Source organism: Pseudorasbora parva, chromosome 16 (genome assembly GCF_024679245.1).
Source record: "Pseudorasbora parva isolate DD20220531a chromosome 16, ASM2467924v1, whole genome shotgun sequence".
Classification (NCBI taxonomy): domain Eukaryota; kingdom Metazoa; phylum Chordata; class Actinopteri; order Cypriniformes; family Gobionidae; genus Pseudorasbora; species Pseudorasbora parva.
In genome coordinates, this window is record NC_090187.1 from 41426876 (window position 1) to 41450865 (window position 23990).

Sequence of the window (23990 nt, forward strand, 5' to 3'; positions counted from 1 at the left end):
GAAGTGGACTTTACATGTTAACCTACTCAAAGAGTGGTTTGCTAGACCAAGGGATGCAGCAGGGGTGTTCCTGATCCGGAAGGTAGAAGATGAGGAAGAGGTGGAGGCTCAGTATCTACCAGTTCCATCTCCTTCTAGTCTATCCCTGAGTCACCTGACCCAAAGTCAACAGTTTGAAATCCAAAGACTGTGTGATTCCCAAGTGTTCCAGAAGAGGCCGGGCCATACCAGCTTAGTTGAGCATGATATTGTGCTTCGAGAAGGAGCGAGTCCAAAACGCCTGAGCTATAGAATACCCGAGCGCCTCTTGGAAGCTTTGCGCAAGGAGTTAGATGAAATGCTAGCCATGGACATTGTGGAACCCTCAAGAAGTGAGTGGTGCAGCCCAGTGGTGTTGGTGCCCAAAAAGGATGGCAGCCTACGGTTTTGCATTGACTTTAGGTATCTTAACTCAGTGTCAAAGTTTGATTCTTATCCGACCCCAAGAATCGATGACCTCATTGACCGTTTGGGTAAAGCCAACTATTTAACCACTATAGACTTGGCTAAAGGTTACTGGCAGGTCCCGTTGAGTGCAAGGTCCCGGGAACTCACGGCATTCCGGACCCCCTGGGGTCTTTATCATTTTTGCAAGATGCCCTTTGGCCTTCATGGGGCTGCTGCAACTTTCCAGCGGCTCATTGATCAGGTACTTGCTGGTTTGACTGACTTTACAGCTGCTTACTTGGACGACATTGTTGTTTACAGTTCAACTTGGGAAGAGCATCTGCAGCATATGGAAGTGGTTATTAACCAGATTCGATCGGCTGGGCTTACCATCAATCCTTCCAAGTGTTCCATCGCAAGAGCAGAGACTGAGTACTTGGGGTATGTGATAGGCCGTGGGGTTATGAGACCTCAAGTTCAAAGAATCCAGGCAATACAGAATTGCCCCAAGCCTCAGACAAAGTCGCAGATAAGATCTTTTCTCGGAATGGCAAATTGGTACAGGCGGTTCGTACCCAACTTCTCTGTGAGAGCAGCTCTCCTTACAGATTTGACAAGGAAAAACTGTCCGAACCAGATTCGGTGGACGGAGGAAGCAGAGCGGGCTTTTCAGGATATTAAGAATGCGCTGTGTCTGGGGCCAGTCTTAAGTTGTCCTGATTTTGATCAGTCCTTTGTATTGCAAACTGATGCATCAGATGTTGGAGTAGGAGCCGTTCTTCTTCAGGGGACGCAAGAAGATCGACATCCTGTAGCTTATATCAGTCGCAAGTTATTCCCCAGAGAAGTGCGGTACTCTACAGTGGAAAAGGAATGTTTGGCAGTAAAATGGGCCCTTGATACATTCAAGTATTATCTTCTTGGACGTGAGTTTGTGATTGAGACTGACCATAAAGCATTGCAGTGGATGAACCAGATGAAAGATTCGAATGCCAGGATTACACGCTGGTATCTGTCTATCCAGCCATATCGGTTTTCCATTCAGCATGTCCCAGGCCGAGACAATGTGATGGCGGACTTTCTTTCCCGCCTGCCGGCGTGAAACCAGAAGTGGGGGAGTGTGTGATGGATTGGGGCTGAGTCTCAGTCAGGTTAGTTTGTTTGTGTATTCTATTTTAATTTAAATCAGTTTTTTGTTTGCAGTAAGGAAATAAAACTCACAACAATATTATTTTGGGTTTAATAAACTTTATTTAAACTTTCGTTTGGAGTTAAGTGCGCACACTCTTTAACGAGTAGTTGGAGTTTATTCTTACCCTTCTTTTGTTTGTCTGTTTTGTTATGGCTGAGTCCCGTGAGCTGGTGCGCCGTCTAAAGGGGTTCGGGCGGAAACACTGGACATATATATACTGTTCCGGCCCGTAATCTAGCCGCACCATTCCTGGTTCTGCCTGGGGGGAGGACTCCAAGAACTCTTCCTCTTGTTTTGATATATATATAGGAAGTAAATGCATAAAATGGAGTAATGTGACGAAGTGTTATTTAATGTATTTGTTTCCAGTTTTGTTTGATGTTTTCATATGTTTGTATTTTGTGTAATGGCCATTATTTGTGTATCTGTTTTCCCCTTTTTGTGTTAATTGGTGCTGGCCACCAATGTATAAAGGTATGTCTGGTGTTTGTAAGTATCAGTGTTGTTCTGTGAGGGAACGGGTCCTGTAGTTCTTAGACCTCTGTTGTATTTCTTTTTAGAGGCAGATACAGAGACTTATGTTCATTGTATAAGTGGTTTGTTTTGTTGTTTTTTTTCTCTTATATTTTGGTTTAGCTCAGTTAGGTTAACATTTGCTTTGTATTTTGTTAATCCTATTCTGTTGCAATAAACCCCTAAACGCAAGTATTAGCCTGCTGCCTCCATGCTCTTTATCCATTTACTGGCCACATCTATTACACTCCCCATCAAGCAATAACAGTCATTTCAACATCTCGGGTAAATTTAGACCCAATAGTCTGGATAGTAACACACTTTTGGCCAAAATAACCGTGAAATTGGTTACGACTTTCTTGCCAAAATAACTTGCGAGATGTATGATATTCCATCATGTAAGCAAAGTCAACAGTGATTATAAGGTGTTTGGTTTCATTTCTTGTTCATGTTCAGATGACTAGTCTATCCTTGGGCTATGTTAGATCAAACTTTCACTGACTGCCCAAATTTTGCCTTGTTTTAGCCTAGACTACAGGGCTGTGTTTGGACTGCTGTAAGACGTCTTTCTAGGTTCAATCTTCAGTGTCACATGATCTTTCATAAATCATTTAAATATGCATATTTGATGTTCAAGAAACATACTATGAAGAAACATATTAATATATAACATTTTTATCAGTCGAAAACAGATGTGCTGCTTCATTTTTTTGTGGAAAACATGATACAGGATTCTTTGATGAATAACATTTTTAAATGAACAGCATTTAATGCAGCCTTGATGAACAAATATAAATTTCTTACAAATTTGTAATTTTTCATGGTTAAGTTCAGACCCACTGCTAAGGAGAAAACATCCGCTTATTTTTCATGTATTTCTGTCTTTAAATCTTTCATACAAACAAAGTGAAAGAGGATACAATCCAGACTCTGCAGCAGGAGGAAGCAGCTAAGTGCCAATGAACAAGCTGATGGACGACAGATATTGCACTGAAAGGACAAGAGAGGTGTGCTGAGTGGAAAGGCAACATTAAGCACAGACCCACTGCAGAATACACTCACCCTTCAGTATACACTCACCCTTCTGAATACACACACCCTTCAGAATACACTCACCCTTCAGTATACACTCACCCTTCAGAATACACTCACCCTTCAGAATACATTCACCCTTCAGTATACACTCACCCTTCAGAATACACTCACCCTTCAGAATACACTCACCCTTCAGTATACACTCACCCTTCAGTATACACTCACCCTTCAGTATACACTCACCCTTCAGTATACACTCACCCTTCAGTATACACTCACCCTTCAGAATACACTCACCCTTCAGTATACACTCACCCTTCAGTATACACTCACCCTTCAGTATACACTCACCCTTCTGAATACACACACCCTTCAGTATACACTAACCCTTCAGAATACACTCACCCTTCAGAATACACTCACCCTTCAGTATACACTCACCCTTCAGTAGGGCTGGGCGATATGACGAAATATATCGTCTGGACGATAGAAAATGTCTATCGTTTTATATAAGGCTCTATCGCTTACGCCACGATAAGGCGTTTATGGCAGAATTTTACGTCAAGATGCACCTCACGCCACGGCTTGCCCATACACGCTGCAATACATAAACAAACGTGGAGGAAGACGGTAGTAGACGCGGTTCAGACCAGGGTAATTCTCAGAGTAATTATGCCAGAATAGTGGCATAAGCGCTCAAAACAAACTTCAGACGCAGACGCTGCAACGGGCTTTTACGCGTGGCACACCATATAGCCATATATTGAAATATTTTAATGGCAGGTGTAGGGATGGCGAAAACTAAACATTTTCTTGACCGACCACCGAGCATCATTAGCCGGTTGAAACCGGTTAACCGATTAGTTTAAAATATGCTGCGCTATTTGAAATAACAGCCGCGAGCCGCGCTCCCTCTGTCTTTCTCTCGCTCACACACACACACACACACGCGCGCTGCCGCCTCCCTTCCACTCACGTCACTTTTTTAAAATCCCCCACAGCGCGAAACACGAGTCCCGCAAACGCGCCGCAGAGGAGCTTATTTGTAATCAGAGGACAAATGGCTCCTTAGTTTCGAAATGGTATAGGTACAAGGTGAGCGCATTGTAAATAAAGGCGTTTGTCTAGCGTTAGAAGCTCATTTGAATCATTGCCGCGGCTCATTTAAGAAAATGACAGCTCCGAAGAGACGCCGCTTTAGTTCGAGGTAGTGCTAACAATAATAAAGAAAGACGATCTGAATGAAGATGTAATATATTTCCAAATGTAAGCCCATCTTAAGCGAAATGCAAGCTTCATACTGTCGTCTGCTCTGGCTCTAACCTCGAGTGTTTAGCCTGTTTACTTTTTGCAAACCTTGTGAGCGCGCAAACCCAAACGCTGTGACCTCGCGCCAAATGTTTTTATTGGTTTATTAAGTACAAACAGGCGAGTTATGAAAAATTGAGTGCGAGGGATATGTTCAATCACACAAAAAGATTTTGGAATGAGACGGCCAACTGTAGCGTTTAGTCCACTGTCTATAATAGCCTAATTTAGAGATCACTTTTTTATTTATTTTAACCAACAACTTTGATCGGTTAACGTTGATACGGTCAGCCATCGGTCAAACGGTCATGGTTAACATCTCTAGGCAGGTGTTAACTTTACCAACAGTCTTGCTTTAAAAAAAGGTTCTAAATAAAATAAAAATGTAGTCCATACTACCTTTATTTGTTTTGTATATAATTTCAAACTGCATTTCCACATTGCAATTTTGTATAGACTATTCATAAACTGAATTAACAGAAAAATTGCTATATCGTTATGTATATCGTTATCGGGATATCAAATGAGCTATATCGGGATATGAAATTTTGGCCATATCGCCCAGCCCTACCCTTCAGTATACACTCACCCTTCAGAATACACTCACCCTTCAGTATACACTCACCCTTCAGTATACACTCACCCTTCAGAATACACTCACCCTTCAGTATACACACACCCTTCAGACTACACTCACCCTTCAGAATACACTCACCCTTCAGAATACACTCACCCTTCAGTATACACACACCCTTCAGAATACACTCACCCTTCAGAATACACTCACCCTTCAGTATACACACACACACCCTTCAGAATACACTCACCCTTCAGAATACACTCACCCTTCAGTATACACACACCCTTCAGAATACACTCACCCTTCAGTATACACACACCCTTCAGTATACACTCACCCTTCAGAATACACTCACCCTTCAGTATACACTCACCCTTCAGAATACACTCACCCTTCAGTATACACTCACCCTTCAGAATACACACACCCTTCAGAATACACTCACCCTTCAGTATACACTCACCCTTCAGTATACACACACCCTTCAGAATACACTCACCCTTCAGTATACACTCACCCTCCAGAATACACTCACCCTTCAGAATACACTCACCCTTCAGTATACACACACCCTTCAGTATACACTCACCCTTCAGAATACACTCACCCTTCAGAATACACACACCCTTCAGAATACACACACCCTTCAGTATACACTCACCCTTCAGTATACACTCACCCTTCAGTATACACTCACCCTTCAGAATACACTCACCCTTCAGATTACACTCACCCTTCAGTATACACTCACCCTTCAGTATACACTCACCCTTCAGAGTACACTCACCCTTCAGAATACACTCACCCTTCAGTATACACTCACCCTTCAGTATACACTCACCCTTCAGTATACACACACCCTTCAGTATACACTCACCCTTCAGTATACACTCACCCTTCAGATTACACTCACCCTTCAGTATACACTCACCCTTCAGTATACACTCACCCTTCAGAATACACACACCCTTCAGTATACACTCACCCTTCAGTATACACTCACCCTTCAGAATACACACACCCTTCAGTATACACTCACCCTTCAGAATACACTCACCCTTCAGAATACACTCACCCTTCAGTATACACTCACCCTCCACAATACACTCACCCTTCAGTATACACTCACCCTTCAGTATACACTCACCCTTCAGAATACACTCACCCTTCAGTATACACTCACCCTTCAGTATACACTCACCCTTCAGTATACACTCACCCTTCAGAGTACACTCACCCTTCAGAATACACTCACCCTTCAGTATACACTCACCCTTCAGTATACACTCACCCTTCAGAATACACACACCCTTCAGTATACACTCACCCTTCAGTATACACTCACCCTTCAGATTACACTCACCCTTCAGTATACACTCACCCTTCAGTATACACTCACCCTTCAGAATACACTCACCCTTCAGTATACACTAACCCTTCAGTATACACTCACCCTTCAGAGTACACTCACCCTTCAGAATACACTCACCCTTCAGAATACACTCACCCTTCAGTGTACACTCACCCTTCAGTTTACACTCACCCTTCAGAATACACTCACCCTTCAGTATACACTCACCCTTCAGAATACACTCAACCTTCAGAATACACTCACCCTTCAGCATACACTCACCTTTCAGAATACACTGACCCTTCAGTGTACACTCACCCTTCAGAATACACTCACCCTTCAGTATACACTCACCCTTCAGTATACACTCACCCTTCAGAATACACTCACCCTTCAGAATACACTCACCCTTCAGTATACACCCACCCTTCAGAATAAACTAACCCTTCAGAATACACTCTCCCTTCAGAATACACTCACCCTTCAGTATACACTCACCCTTCAGAATACACTCACCCTTCAGAATACACTCACCCTTCAGTGTACACTCACCCTTCAGAATACACTCACCCTTCAGTATACACTCACCCTTCAGTATACACTCACCCTTCAGAATACACACACCCTTCAGAATACACAAACCCTTCAGTATATACTCACCCTTCAGTATACACTCACCCTTCAGTATACACTCACCCTTCAGAATACACTCACCCTTCAGAATACACACACCCTTCAGTGTACACTCACCCTTCAGAATACACTCACCCTTCAGAATACACTCACCCTTCAGTGTACACTCACCCTTCAGAATACACTCACCCTTCAGTATACACTCACCCTTCAGAATACACACACCCTTCAGAATACACAAACCCTTCAGTATATACTCACCCTTCAGTATACACTCACCCTTCAGTATACACTCACCCTTCAGAATACACTCACCCTTCAGAATACACACACCCTTCAGTGTACACTCACCCTTCAGAATACACACACCCTTCAGAATACACTCACCCTTCAGTATACACTCACCCTTCAGTATACACTCACCCTTCAGAATACACTCACCCTTCAGAATACACACACCCTTCAGTGTACACTCACCCTTCAGAGTACACACACCCTTCAGAATACACTCACCCTTCAGTATACACTCACCCTTCAGTATACACACACCCTTCAGTGTACACTCACCCTTCAGAATACACTCACCCTTCAGAATACACTCACCCTTCAGAATACACTCACCCTTCAGAATACACACACCCTTCAGTATACACTCACCCTTCAGAATACACTCACCCTTCAGTATACACTCACCCTTCAGAATACACTCACCCTTCAGAATACACACACCCTTCAGAATATACTCACCCTTCAGTACACACTCACCCTTTAGTATACACTCACCCTTCAGAATACACCCACCCTTCAGAATAAACTAACCCTTCAGAATACACTCTCCCTTCAGTGTACACTCACCCTTCAGAATACACTCACCCTTCAGTATACACTCACCCTTCAGAATACACTCACCCTTCAGAATACACTCACCCTTCAGTGTACGCTCACCCTTCAGAATACACTCACCCTTTAGTATACACTCACCCTTCAGAAAACACACACCCTTCAGAATACACAAACCCTTCAGTATAGACTCACCCTTCAGTATACACTCACCCTTCAGTATACACTCACCCTTCAGAATACACTCACCCTTCAGAATACACACACCCTTCAGTGTACACTCACCCTTCAGAATACACACACCCTTCAGAATACACTCACCCTTCAGTATACACTCACCCTTCAGTATACACTCACCCTTCAGAATACACACACCCTTCAGTGTACACTCACCCTTCAGAGTACACACACCCTTCAGAATATACTCACCCTTCAGAATACACTCACCCTTCAGTATACACACACCCTTCAGTGTACACTCACCCTTCAGAATACACACACCCTTCAGAATACACTCACCCTTCAGAATACACTCACCCTTCAGTATACACTCACCCTTCAGAATACACTCACCCTTCAGAATACACTCACCCTTCAGAATACACTCACCCTTCAGAATACACTCTCCCTTCAGAATACACTCTCCCTTCAGAATATACTCACCCTTCAGTACACACTCACCCTTCAGAATACACTCACCCTTCAGAATACACTCACCCTTCAGAATACACTCACCCTTCAGAATACACTCACCCTTCAGTATACACTCTCCCTTCAGAATACACTCTCCCTTCAGAATACACTCACCCTTCAGAATACACACACCCTTCAGAATACACTCTCCCTTCAGAATACACTCTCCCTTCAGAATATACTCACCCTTCAGTACACACTCACCCTTCAGAATACACTCACCCTTCAGAATACACTCACCCTTCAGAATACACTCACCCTTCAGTACACACTCACCCTTCAGAATACACTCACCCTTCAGAATACACTCACCCTTCAGAATACACTCACCCTTCAGTACACACTCACCCTTCAGCATACACTTTTTCTACACTATTTATTTTTGGAATTGTCAGTGTGAACACACTACTTACACTAATTATACTTTAAAACGTTATATATTGTGCACAAGTATGCAATTTGGGACACAGCTATTGACTTTGATACTATGAATGTAATTCCAAAGATTAATTAGCCAAAGTCTGATTTGTCATGTGCTATACGTCTCTGCTTATATAAGTGAGAGCTTTGATAATTCCAGCACAATAATTCCTTAAGCCTAGCAATGTCACATTATACTCAGGATGGAAATATACATAATTGCTCCCTAAATGACATTATAATGGAAAAAGGAATACAGCTCCACTGAGGGAGGGGTGTTTTTGCATCCCAGCATTCTGCGCGTTTGGAAATGAGCTCATTTATCAGCCATCTTTCAAGTCCAATTGTTTTTACCTTTTTTCTCTCTCTGTCAAGCTTACTCTTAATGTTGTAACCATAGTCACAAAAATAGTATATACCACACCAAAGTATAGAGTGCAGCAGTCGGGTTTCGGAAGGGAAAATCGCTACAATCCTATGAGTTGCCAGGTTGTATATGTTTCTGTTGAAACCATCAGCTCAAATTTTACGCGTCGTAAAATTATTGTACAGCCACTGTAGTGAGATGGACTTTGTATCGGCATCTTTAGTGCCTTTATGGGTCTTGTGAGTGGGAATGTACTGAATGCCAATGGAGGCCTTTCTGAAGCCTTTCTCAGCTTTCAACAAAAATATCTTCATTTGTGTTCCAAAGATGAACGAAGGTCTTACAGGTGTCCAACGACATGAGGGTGAGTAATTAATGGAAAAAAATCATTTTTGGGTGATCTGACCCTTTAAATAATGTGAGCTGATGGTTTCAACAGAAGCATATACAACTTGGCAACTCATAGGATGGAATATAATGATAAAACCTCCTTGATCAAACACAGTGGACCAACACCAGCAGCTGACATGGTACCCCAGACCATCACTGACTGTGGGTACTTGACACTGGACTTCAGGCATTTTGGCATTTCCTTCTCCCCAGTCTACGTCCAGACTCTTGCACCTTGATTTCCGAATGACATGCAAAATTTGCTTTCATCCAAAAGAAGTACTTTGGACCACTAAGCAACAGTCCAGTGCTGCTTCTCTGTAGCCCAAAGTGTCTTGACCTGGGGAATGCGGCACCTGTAGCCCATTTCCTGCACACGCCTGTGCACGGTGGCTCTGGATGTTTCTCCTCCAGACTCAGTCCACTGCTTCGGCAGGTCCCCCAAGGTCTGGAATCGGTCCTTCTCCACAATCTTCCTCAGGGTCCGGTCACCTCTTCTCGTTGTGCAGCGTTTTTTGCCACACTTTTTCCTTCCCACAGACTTCCCACTGAGGTGCCTTGATACAGCACTCTGGGAACAGCCTATTCGTTCAGAAATTTCTTTCTGTGTCTTACCCTCTCGCTTGAGGGTGTCAATGATGGCCTTCTGGACAGCAGTCAGGTCGGCAGTCTTACCCATGATTGCGGTTTTGAGTAATGAAACAGGCTGTGAGTTTTTAAAAGCCTCAGGAATCTTTTGCAGGTGTTTAGAGTTAATTAGTTGATTCAGATGATTAGGTTAATAGCTCGTTTAGAGAACCTTTTCATGATATCCTAATTTTTTGAGATAGGAATTTTGGGTTTTCATGAGCTGTATGCCAAAATCATCAGTATTAAAACAATAAAAGACCTGAAATATTTCAGTTGGATTTCAATGAATCTAAAATATATGAAAGTTTAATTTTTATCATTAATTATAACTTTATCACAATATCCTAATTTATTTAGAAGCACCTGTATATATAAAATAAAAAAGTGGTATTACTTATACTTTTTGTCAGTGTCTTTTTTACTAGTACCTTTTCTCTGTCTCTACTCCATTCTTTTCTCTGTCATTTCCACTTCTTTCCCCTGACACTCTCTATCTCTCATCCTCTCCCTTGAGTTGGGGAGAGCGCTCAGTGTTTCAGAGGAGCCATTTGCACATATCTTAGCTGGGTGATTTCTCTCATCCCTCAGGCCCCATTGTGCCTCACACCAGCTGTGCCTGAGAGAGGAAGACAGACAGTGAACATACACACGCTGTAGGGGTTATTTCCCTTCCATGGACCGAGCCTTCGCACAGTGTGTGTGTTTGAGACTTTGTATGTTTGTCTATGAGCCATGAACTCTGTGTGTCTATGTGTCTGACTCTTTCTCATTATCTATAATCTGTTTATAATGGGACATCTCATTATTCTTGTTGATCCACTTGGGTGCAGAAAAGGGCACCGGGGCTTGACAGATCTATACTGGTGACAATAAAGAATGGAAGTCTTCTTTCATCTAATTGCACTGAATTTCTTCTGTTTGGGTTTGATTTCTGGTTGTGTGTCTGAAATCTTTGTGCATGTTGCTGTAGTTGCTGTTGTGTCCAGAAGATAAAAAAATTCTGCTTTTGCAGGCAGTATCCGGAGATTGGAAGGCACCAAGGCATGTCCGAATGCAATGTTTGCATAACATCCTGTTGACAGAGATGCCTTCATATGGTTGGCTGAAGGCAACACCTTTGCTGCCTATGATATCTCACAAACCTGGGCATGCAATTTGAAGGTTAAATGAACAAACATTGATCAAAAATGATGTTCTACATCTAAATGACGTCTTTTTAAATTGATTTATTTATTTATTTTTTTACTTTTCTACAAGGGCTGCAAGATTTGGGGGGGATCTTAAATGTGACTTCTCTGATAAAAATTGTGACGGTGATTACATTTTTTAAACCACACAGCTTTTATTTGGCTGAAAACTACAGGGAGCCATTAAAGCTTTTGTTCTGTTGACAACAGGCAGTTTATAATAGCTTCTTATTGCAAGTTTGGGAAGATGCGTCATCAGTGCATGTTGCTTTCTCAAAATGCATGAGATGTTCCAGTTCAAAGTTACCAAAACATTGCCTGTTTGCAACTGACTGGGAGCGAAGCAGCTGCCTTGGGATTCGGACACAGCCACTGGTTCAGACCTCTATTTCATTCTCATTTAGTGTGAGATGGCTCTTCTCATCTCATGCCAGTGCTTGTTAACCGAGACGGCTACAAATCATGATAGCTGTGCTGTGCATAGGGAGCAAAATAAGATCAATCAGAACTGCTCTGTGTACTGTGCTCTTGTGACACATCCAGCTTTATGTGGTAAAGTAGTTGAGGTGTATGTACTGTACTACACAAGCAGCTTTCTATTGCCAGAGGGCATTTTTTAAATTAAAAGGCTTATGGTGCAAACAAGGAACCAAACAATCCTCCAGGCTTTTTGCTGACGCTCAAGTTAAATGTGGTAGGGGAACATATTTCTGATCTAGATTCGTTGTGCACTGTTCATGTCTCATATTAACTGGTTATGCCATTCAGGCTGCCTGCATTCCCAGCACAACACTGGTAGCGGAAGTGAAGCTCCAAGTAGTTTCAATGATAAGCCTATTTTTGTCACACGCAGTATGTAAAACTCACTGTTGAAAATGTACTATAAACCTATTCAACACAACCTTATCAACACTATCTTTGCCAATGCAAGCTTTTATGAAATAGCATAAAATAATGGAGTGAACAAAGTTACGTAGAACATGCAGTGATTGACAAAGACTTGACAGACAGAAGCAAGTAAATGACACACACACACACACACACACACACACACACACACACACACACACACACAGAGTGTGGCGGGTCTATGGTGCGATGATCATAGGCATAATTTGCAGGTAGGACATGTCCCCACTACTTTTTCTCAGGGTTAATATCATCCCCAACACCTTTTTTAAAACATCTCCAGTTAACTAGCAGAGCATAATTTTTTTTTTTTTAATTGTTTAAATAAAAGGATATCTTACGTTTGTTGCCACAGTTTTCAGTAGCACGGATTTCTCTTGTGGCTCACTTCACACAGACAAACACTTTAATCTATCTCTTAAGAGAGCCTCTGCCACCCTTAACAAAAGACCATTAGGGAATACACGCAAAGCTTGCGAATCTATACATTTATTCACATGAAAAATCTGGGCACTAACAAATGATTGTGTTTAGATGCAAGAATTAAAAATGAGTTCTATATCGATAAATTAAACCCAGTGAACTACTGAAATTGATTTCTGGACATCTTAATATTCTTACTTTTTTTCTGCAGTTGTTATTGTAGATATTTTACATCTTATATGACATTATATTAGCAATGCTATACCAAATATACCCCCCCACACACACACACACACACCTGTCCTGCCCATTTTTTAAAACAAAATTACGCCAATGGTGATGATGTATAACTATGCCTTGATGTCCGGAGGCGGTCATATGCAAATGTATTTGCAGATCTCATAGCATCAAAATGAGCCATTTTTTGAGCTTGATTAAATGAATAAATACTTTTGTTTATAATGTGGAGGACATTTTAAGCTATGAAACTTGCAGGATGTTTTAATGGTACAAAGACCTTATGTGTCAAAAGATTAAGGCAAATTTGATTTCTTATGTCATGACTTTTTAATATAAAATCATTAGTTATTAATCATAATAATTATTAATGATATCAAGCAATGTATTTACAAATTAACTAAATTTATAAGAAAACAACAAATTCATAACATATTCTCTGATGCTTTAGGATTTATGGGTAGTTTAGTTCTTCACAATACTATACCATATTGTCACTTTTAAATGTCAAAAATGTTCAAAAGTTTAAACAAATCCCTGTTTTTGGTATAAGGTGAAAGCACAACACGAGCCTGCAGCAGCTTCTCTTACGTGCTGTTTGTGCGAGCAGTGTGAAGCAGACCTAGAGGAAAGGATGAAAGAGCTCTCAGTGGCCTGACCCCTTACTGGCCCTCTCCTCCATCATCTGAGTCAGAGATCACAACACACACACACAGAGCGCCCATCCCACTGACACACAATACACGCAAAATTAAACAATACTAAGAAGAGTCTAAAAAATAATTCATAATACCAACACAGCAGACACAAATATGAGAACTTGTCTGTGAGATGCTCTGCATCACCAAGAACACATTTAATCAAATGAGAAATCCTCTCACATGTCGCACATAATCACCGGCTAATTGTTTATTACTCACGCTAAGTAAAAGGTTATCTCACCAGCACGCAGCAGGCAGGGGAATATGGCAACACGCTGCATGGGACAGCAGTGCTGATAAACAAGGAGAGCTGTATGTGTGTGTGTGTATGTGTGTGTGTGTGTGTGTGTGTGTGTGTGTGTGTACAGGAGAGTTTAGATTAGTAGTGAGATTTGTGCACAAGAGGGGGATGCACAGAGACTTTCAGGATAATAACGCACAAGAGCGTATGTCATGAAATAATCTCCGTTTTATCGTACTCTAGAAGTATGATTTGTAGAAATCGAATTTAATGATTTGTTTGTGGGTGAGGGGTGTCATGAGGATGAGCAGCAAAGAGAAAAGGTTCATTAAATATGAAATATACTGTATTTTACTTTGAGTAATTAATTTCTTAATGCACATCTAAACATGATAATTCATTTATACCCGCAATCTCTTGGGAGCATCCACTACATGAATCACTACAGAGTCAACACTGGATTGCAGATACAGTGACTAACAATAGAAATGTCTTTCTCTAATGGGAACTGCTGCTGTTCTCCCTAACAAAAGCTGAAAGTGTGTCCTTGGCTAAATCAGCACATGTACTGCTGAGCAACATGGTTCTCGCATCGTTGAAGTCGGTGACACAATAATAACGACAAAGCTTTTATGTGTTACGACTGGCAGAAATGTCATTACTCGCCATGCAAGAGGCACAAAAGAGCTTATAATATGTGAATAATATAGAAATAATACATTTCTAAGATAAATAATATGTGATTGAATTTTTTGAGGGCAGCAAAAGGTCTGAATAACAGCACAGCAAAATTGAACAAATGTCCCACATATCTGACATGAAATAATATATTTCCAAAGAGAAATACAGATAACACGTACTGTACACCCAAGACTGCCCGTAAAGAAACTGTATGGTATGAATATACTGGACTATACTGATTAAAATGCATTTTTGTCACAAGAGATGAGCAAAACCTACCTCTTTCAGTTGAAGCTGATCTCTGCGCTGGTGTCGGTGAAGTCTCACACAGGAGTGGAGCAAAACAGATGAATCCAGCGGCCCAGTTTAAACTTCAGCAATACTTCAGCGCCAAGACATATTCTCCATTTGTGTGTACAAGCGTGTCTAAGAGAGAGAGAGAGATGGGATGCTGTTAGAGTAAAAGAGTGACAGTGACAGTTCTTGTCTCCCAAGTTGAGCGCTGTAGTAAAGCGAGCTCCTGTTAGAGTGTGTAGAGACACACTGCAGTACACACCGCTGCTGATCCTTACACTTTATTCTCTCTCTCTGCCTGTCTTTCTCACTTCACACTTCTCTGATGGAGTCAGTAGTTGCTCTTTAATCCTGTTTATGCTGGGTATTTATACCACCAATGCTCTTTTAAGTCTTCCTGGCGAGACTCCCAAACTAAAGCAGCGGAGCGGCTCTTTGCATCTTCCTCTCCTCTTTTCTCTCCACATCTCTCTTTCCCTCCTCCACTGTCTTTTTGCGCTCCACTCCACCCCCCACTTTACCCCCTCTCTCCTTGGCTCTTCTCAGTAGAGCATCAGTGTATCACAGGGTCCTAGAGCCTGACGGTGTTCGGTGGCGTGTTTGTGTGTAGTGTATCCCTGCTACTGTAAACACATCAGTATGACTCGATTCTCCTCTCTCTCTCTCTCTCTCTCTCTCTCTCTCTCTCTCTCTCTCTCTCTCTCTCTCTCTCTCTCTCTCTCTCTTCTCTCTCTCTCCTGAGTGTGCTTCAGAACAGGTTGTCTTGTGAAGCATTGTTCTCACTGAAAACACGGCCACAGAGTACAGAGTCACTGAGAGATCCTGTCACACATATGTCAGAGAGCCAATATAACTGATCAAAGAAAGACATAAATTCAACATGAAACTATCTACTCTTATACTGTGGCATAGGGTGGTCTTTAATTTTATCCATCAGAAATTTCAGCTTTGAACACAGGAATAAATTACATTTTAAAAATATTAAAATAGAAAACAATTATTAATTTTTTTATAATATTTCACAATATTACAGTTTTTATTGAATGTCTAATACAAATAAATGTAGCCTTGGTGAGCATTAGGGTCTTCTTTCAAAAACAAAAATCTTAAAGGCCAACAAATTTAAAACGGTAGTGTACTTTTGTCATGGGTGTGTGCAGGCAGGAAGCGGAATCACGTTCAACACAGTTTAATAACAAACACTCTCAGGCAGTCAGACAGGAAACAGCACAACACATCTAAACATAACAGTAACCGGACAAATGGTGCGATCAAGTCCTCCTGGGATGTCCGTATTTACGAGGTGAGAAGTCGTGTTTACGACATCACGTGCGTTAAAGTCTCTTTGGTCGGAGCAAGACAGCAGTGTACCTTTAATGAATTTCACAAAAATACAGCAAGATTTGTTAACTCTGCTTATAAAAAATAAAGAACAAAAAATACACATCAGGTGAGTTTTAATCTTTTGGGTTTTTAATTAATCTATGAAGCCACTGTAAACAGTGTCGTTATAAATTAGGCTAATAGTTGTATTACAATGCTATCTTACCTAGCTGTAAATGACAAAGCTTGACAGAGTCACTGCTAAATAAATACCCGTTATATTCAACTGCAGACATTGCATCCATTGATTCTGCCATGTTTCTCACTGACACGCCCCCAACTCGTACAGATCGGGGCTTAAAGAAAATCCCCAACTTCTCACTGGTATTTAGTTTCTGAAACTAGTTTTTAGTTTCGAAGCTTGCTTCAAACTCGAACGGCCCTTGAAATGAACCACTGCTTCGGAGCTTGCATCATTACGTCACTAGTCACGTGAAAATGCCTTCTGAAGCAAACACACTGCTTCACTCCTGTAGTGAACCACCTGACTGCTTTGACAGCCCAATCAGTGTTGACAGGTTTGAAACCTGCCGGCTGTATTTCTTATGTGCTTTCACACATAATACTGACATGCTAAAAATAAAAAAATAAAAAACACGATAGAAACCATTACTGAAATTCTATTGCATTTAATGGTTTTCATGGGAATAGTATTGGTTGTAATATGTGTTGGGTTCTATTGGTGAGGGCATCACATCCTAATGAAATATGTCCCACACACGAAAAAAAAAAAAAAAAAAATCTGTAGTGGTTTAAATGGTAAAAGCCAACGGTTCATATTGTTCCTATTTTAATAGAAACCATTAGAATTTCTGTGATGGTTTCCAGCTTTTAAAGCTGGTCTGATCTTCTGTCCTTGTCTAAGGAAATAATTACACGCACACATCATTAATGTTTTATTATCAAGGTGAACACATGAAATTCATCAGTATCTGTAAAATTCACCTACATAAATGAGTTTCACAGCACTAACACTGTTTCTGCTTTGATTGCCTCGGTAAACACGTAATAAACGGGGCGTGAACATGAGCCTACTTGCATTTTATGGTTGTCAGCTTTGTTGCATTACATTTACTTCACCAGGAGATGGTGCTGCAAATTCTATCTGAATGAAGCTTCGAGTAATGAACCATTTTCGACACAATTGTATCAGAAAGCAATAATGCTTCTAAACACTTCATTTGGCCATCACTACTGGTATTTATGACTTCGTGGTGCCGTTCATGTGCCTTCAACTCGTAAATACGATCTGTACGACATGACTTGAAAGAACCAAAAGACTGAGTGAACAAGATAAAACTAAAAAAGCAAACAGAAACGAGATGATTAACAAGACACAGCTGCGACAAATTAACTAATGAGGGTAACCATGGTAACAAACAAGTGGCGGGAAACTGAAGCCCCTTTCACACTGCACGTCGGACCCGCAATATTCCCGGAACATTGCCGGGTCGCCTTCTGTGTGAAAGCAACCACATCCCGGGATTGATTTCGGAATTCTACCCGGGTCGGGGACCTAGTAATATCGCGGTATTCGACCCGGGACGAGCGCTGTGTGAACAAAAGCCGAAACTAATGCCGCAACGTGTACGTAGTTATCGTGCGACTCCTAGAGCTTGTTTTTTCAATAATACAACCCTGCAGTGCCAGAAGAGCTCGTCGGTGTTTTAAACGCAGAGAGTGTTCGTATACAAAAGAAACTAAAATTAAACAAGCAGAAATATGCGCAAACTGGACACAAGTCGAGACCACGGAGCTCCTTACTATCCGCGTTGAAGCTGAGATCTCTCGCCGTTATACGTCACATCAGGATGTCATGTGTCAACTCGACCCGGGACCGTTAAGCATTGTGTGTGAAAGCGCACATATTACGGTATTTCGCTGGCAGTGTGAATGGACCAAATCTAGCGTCGCATTATCCGTGTATTTGCCAGAATCGCAGTGTGAAAGGGGCTTAAGAAAAAGGAACATGTGACATATGAAGACAAATTAAAAGTACATGAACAAAACTAAACAGAAATTATGACAACTTTGATATAAATGAGCAAAAATTGATCCGCCTCAATTGAGCGCATACGTTTTTATATCCACATTTTCATTAAAAAAATTATGCACATCTGCTGTTTCCGTCCATAGAATAGAAAACAGTTTTTTTAAATTGTAATAATAGTTCACAATATTGCTGTTTTTATTGTATTTCTAATCAAATAAATGTAGCCTTGGTGAGCATCAGGGTCTTCTTTCAAAAACATTAAAGGGTTAGTTCACCCAAAAATGAAAATTATTTAATTAATTACTCACCCTCATGTCATTGGACACCAGTGATGCTGCGTTCACGCCGCACGCGATTGATGCGATTAGCGCGAGTGATTTACATGTTAAGTCAATGGATGCAGAGACGCGAATAGGCATTCTGCGGCGCGATTCTCGTGAATGAGGAGGCGCGAATGACGCGGCAATGATAACGCGAATTGAGCGAAACACGCAAATCGCTCAAGTTGAAAAATCTGAACTTTGGCGGATTTTCACGCTGCGTTAACCAATGAGGAGCCTGCTTGCTGCTGTCACGTGGTGAAGTGACGGATGGGAAACCCATAGGGGAAGCCCCGAGGCCAGAGTCATTTAAAAATACTACTGTTATTGTGTCACAAAATGTAGTTTTAATAGTTTTTCAGGCGAGAATAGTTGTTTAAAGCTTAAATATGTGGTTTATTTATTAAGAGGTCCTATTTGAAAATTTGATCTGGTGTTTTCGGAGGTGTGAGACCCAGGTAATCAGCGATGCTCAGCGCTCATCAACCCCGTCGAGAGCAGCCTTAACTCGGATAGTCCTTCTGCCGACTGCCGTTGCCTGGCAGAAGCCCCTCCCATGATGCAAATTTGCATCTGTTGTGTAGTGAATGTCACACGCGAATGAAGCAAATTTCATGCCGCAAATGGATTAAAAATGTTCACGCGTCCAACTTTGTGCGAATAGCGCGATTTATTCGCGCCATTCGCGTGCGGTGTGAACGCAGCATAAGACCTTCGTTCATCTACGGAACACAAATGAAGATATTTCGGTTGAAAGCTGAGAAAGGCTTCAGAAAGGCCTCCATTGGCATTCAGTACATTCCCACTCACAAGACCCATAAAGGCACTAAACACATCGATACAAAGTCCATCTCACTACAGTGGCTGTACAAGAATTTTACGAAGCGACGAGAATATTTTTTGTGCGCAAAAAAAAATCTAAATAATGACTTTATCCGCCAAGTTATTGTCTTCCGTGTAGGTCTCGGACGTGAACTCACGCGATAGCGGCACTCCTCCTCTTCTGGGTCATGAACTGAAAGGGCGGATCTGCGTCATATTCTCGCGCATGCGTCGAGTTCACGTCAATAACTTGGTGGATAAAGTCATTATTTTGATTTTTGTGCACACAATAACTATTTTTGTCACATTGTAAAATTATTTTACAGCCACTGTAGTTAGATGGACTTTGTATCGGCGTCTTTAGTGCCTTTATGGGTCTTGTGAGTGGGAATGTACTGAATGCCAATGGAGGCCTTTCTGAAGCCTTTCTCAGCTTTCAACAAAAATATCTTCATTTGTGTTCCTAAGATGAACGAAGGTCTTATGGGTGTCCAACGACATGAGGGTGAGTAATTAATGAAATCATTTTCATTTTTGGGTGATCCGACCCTTTAAAACATCTTACAGACCCCAAACTTATGAACAGTAATGTACTTTGATTATAATGTTTTTTGTTGCACATCAAGTGATTTATTTAGTAAATGTGTTTTCGTCAGTTTATGTGCATTGTGCATGTGCATCCAGTTGAGCACATACGTTTTTATGCTATTTTTTCTTTATGCACAAATTTTAATTTCCATCCAGTATTTTTTAACGCAATATCTTAAAATTACCATAAAAATAGGTTGATGGAAACATAGCTATTGACCATTGAATAATATAAATCAATAGCCAACAGATATTTATGCATTGCTTTTGCTCATATTCTGTTTAAGCACCATTTGCTATGGAATGGCTCACTTTGTACAATACAATCAATTCGCAGAGTACAAAATCAAAGCTTAGGTAGGTCAATTTGGATTTGATGTAGACTTTAAGTGAACAGTGCTGCTATTATTCATGTTCACATAGAAAATCCAGCCAGAATTGTTCAATCTGTGGCAGTAAGCTCTTCGTGTTGTTTTCAACCATCTGACCCACTTCTAGAGACCGTTTTGCGAAATTAAGATTTCTGTTCAATATAGAGAACCAAGCAGGAGAAAAACATTCTGTTCTGTCCTGGATTTTAACATTAATACGACGGACCTCAGGGGACCCTGACTGGGATAAAGCCGAGTGCAGGGGATGGACATTAGTAATCAATAAAAATCCTCTAGGCTTACGCGGTCTGTTTCATGAGGTGGGCTCCCTCTCCCCCTCCCTCCCCCCGCCGCTGGAGTCTTTCACGTGGCGCTGTTGCTGATGGGAATAGGTCAGTCAACACGGTGAATCTGATGCTTCATTTGTCTTGTGCTGTCAGGACGACAGCTGTTTGGTTGAGTGTATGGTCAGCATGGATCAATAGCCTTTCCTCTTGCTCGCTGCACCCTTGCTGACAACAAACAAGCACACCATTTACCTCACACACAAATCAGGAGGACAAGGGCAGACAGATGAAGAGGTGCAGATCATTGGGGAAAACAAAATAGAACTAGGGAGCGACATATAGAAAGACACGAACACAGACTAAGGTGACTCCTGTTGAGAGATGTGATGTGTATCACGTACACATGCAACTTATTGTACATTGTTTTTATGATAGGCAATGTTGGAGTCATCAGCTAAAAGTATAAACACTATACATTTTTCTGCTTATATAAGAATATAGCAAGTTAGTGAGCAAAAATGCTACATTGCTGTTTTTTGTACTTTAATGCATTATACATTCATTTTACAGCCAACTGAGCCAATGATCACAATCTCTCTCAAAGTGAATTGAATCAATTAATAAAATCTCACTGATTCAAATCTATGCATGTTATTTTAATTCCTTGGATTGCTAAATATAACTTTTTTCTTACTGTATTTTTGCTTATAAAAATATATATGACCCTGGGCCTAAGTCGCACGGGTATATTTGTGGCAATAGCCAACAAACAGCCGGGGTAGTAGGGTAGTTTTTGTTGTTGTATTTCATATAAATGTATTATGTTTAATGCTGTCACCCTAATTTAGATATTTTTTTTACCTGTTCATTCATTTAAAAACCTTCATTATCTTTTCAGTGCCAGAAAAATAAATGGTTGTAATTAATTTATTTAATAATATTTAATATATTTAAAAATGATATCATTAGGATTGGTATTTTGGTACATTTTTGGTCTTTTTATCTCGTACTATGACATAGTATCTCATAATTTTTAATTTGTATGTCATAATTATGACTTTTCTCATTCTTTCATTGTTCTTTTTATCCTTCTTAAGTCTTAATTTTTATCTTTATCTTTTTATCTTATAATTTTTACTTTTTGTAATAATTTCAAATTTATTTCATAATTATGACCTCATCTAATTTCAACAATTATGATCTACCAACTTCAATATGAAAACATACTACTATTTCATTTTTAATTGTGTTAAAACCGATTAAATGAACGAATGCTAAACAAAACAATTTAATAAAAAGATTATTTTTCATAAACAATCCAATGTCCAATTAATAATAAAAGAGTACTGAAACAAAATTTTCAAGAAGCCTAACTGTAGTTCAATTACCTTAAATTATGAGTAGCTTGTGGCTTGGCAAGTGCTTAAAGCAGTCAAGTTAACACAGAATGGTACTCCTAGTCCAGGATTCCCATCATGCAAAGCAGCAAAGAGCACACTGAACTCTAATCCATCCTGCAGCAGAAGGTCAATGTCATGACGTATGCGGAGGCACGCTGACCCATCTCACCCACCCATCTGAAGAGGTCAAGGCCATTTATTCAGGTGATTAAAGCAGTAATCCATAAGGGAAATCTGTGATGTTTTTATATGCAGGAGGATCATGGGGAATACAGGGGTTCAAATTAATTGACCTCACTCTCAAACGCAAAAGATCACGCACACACATCAGCGCACAGTCTGCATATATTGAAATGTATGGCCCTGGCATATGTGAGTGCACATACTGTTTATTCGGGCACACAGAGAGCAGACAGCCTGAAATAATCCCCAGTGACAGCAGAGAGAACTCACACACCTGACAACACCCAGACAAATGAGCTCAGAGCTCAGCTCCGCTCCTGCTCATTACATTTGGACACAGAACCGCATGCACAAGCCTAAGAGGAGACAATAATATTCACATAAAAAACTGTGAATGTCTATGAACATTTGGCAATGCTTGGAATGCATACACAGATACACAATGAAATATTAATATGATTGATATGATGATATGAAACACTTTGTGTTTTTCACTATCATGTAATTAAAACAAATAAATAAAACAAATTTTTATGTGCAACATCCAGAGCCAGAGGATGGGGAAAAAAATGCTAACTATTCTCTTTGTACTGCCACATTAATGTCACATTTTATGCACTATTGTGGACAAAAAACAGCATTTAAAAAGATTTTAAACATGGTAAAATGTAACTCTTTAAAGGAACTGTATGTAAGAAATGTATTTCAATGAATCATAAAATGGCCCTGATATGTCACTAGACATTAGGACTGGGCGATAAAACGATAACGATAATTATCACGATATAATTTTCCTCGATAAAACAATAACAACAGTTCTATAAATTCTCGATATAATGCTTGCGCGTTATGCGTAATGCTGCGCATGCGTATTGCAGACCAGGCTTCTGGGCGCTGCACGCGCTGCTGTTTACAGTCAGAGACTGACAGGCTTGGAGGATCAGAGTGAAGTGGAGCAATAAAAATGAGCGATAGTGAAGAAAACTCAGAGCTCACGACCAGCTCGGAGGACACAGATATCGTTGACAAGTTAGTTCGCTCAACTTCAGTGGTTTGGAGATATTTTGGCGATCCCATCCGACATAAAACAGCGACGTAACGTTACGTGGACTGCTTATCAATATCATAGGTTCACGTTCACCACACGGAATTTAATTATTAAATTATCCTGCTTCTTCGAAGTTCTTCCATATAACATTGAGCCCAGCACAGCGGTAAATCTACATTAACTTCATTCACACACAGGCTTATTACCTTGTTATTTGCGGTGGGTGACTTACAACAAGCTAATGCTAACTGTTCCAAACTATAATCACTAAAACATCGGACTTGTACACGATCTATATCATAATTGTCTTTGATGATTTATTAATAACTCGGCATCTCCTGTATCAAAAGAGAAATAATGTCATCCGATGTTTAAAATTAATAAAATAGACTAGACAGCCCTTACTAGAGATCCACAAATACTGAACTTTGCTCTCTCCCTCCTCTCACAACCAGCCCACTGTCGCTGAGGTGTGTGTCGGTGAGATGCATGACGCGCGTGTGTGTGTGTGTGTGTGTGTGTGAGAGAGAGATGCACAGTGGAC

General features: G+C 40.7%; 1 protein-coding gene across 3 annotated transcripts in view; it reads right to left on the reverse strand.

Annotated features, from left to right (window-relative positions):
• tmem91 (transmembrane protein 91) overlaps nucleotides 1-23990 on the reverse strand; it is a 54912-nt gene that overhangs the window by 25123 nt on the left and 5799 nt on the right. For 2 of the 3 annotated variants that reach the window (XM_067419061.1, XM_067419064.1), the window contains exons 1-2: nucleotides 15330-15516; nucleotides 15037-15183 (exon numbers count right to left, since the gene is read on the reverse strand). The gene's annotated coding sequence lies outside the window, so the exon portion shown is untranslated. Of the gene's footprint in view, nucleotides 1-15036; nucleotides 15184-15329; nucleotides 15517-23990 lie in introns of those variants that run through there. The other variant, XM_067419063.1, reaches the window with a different exon arrangement.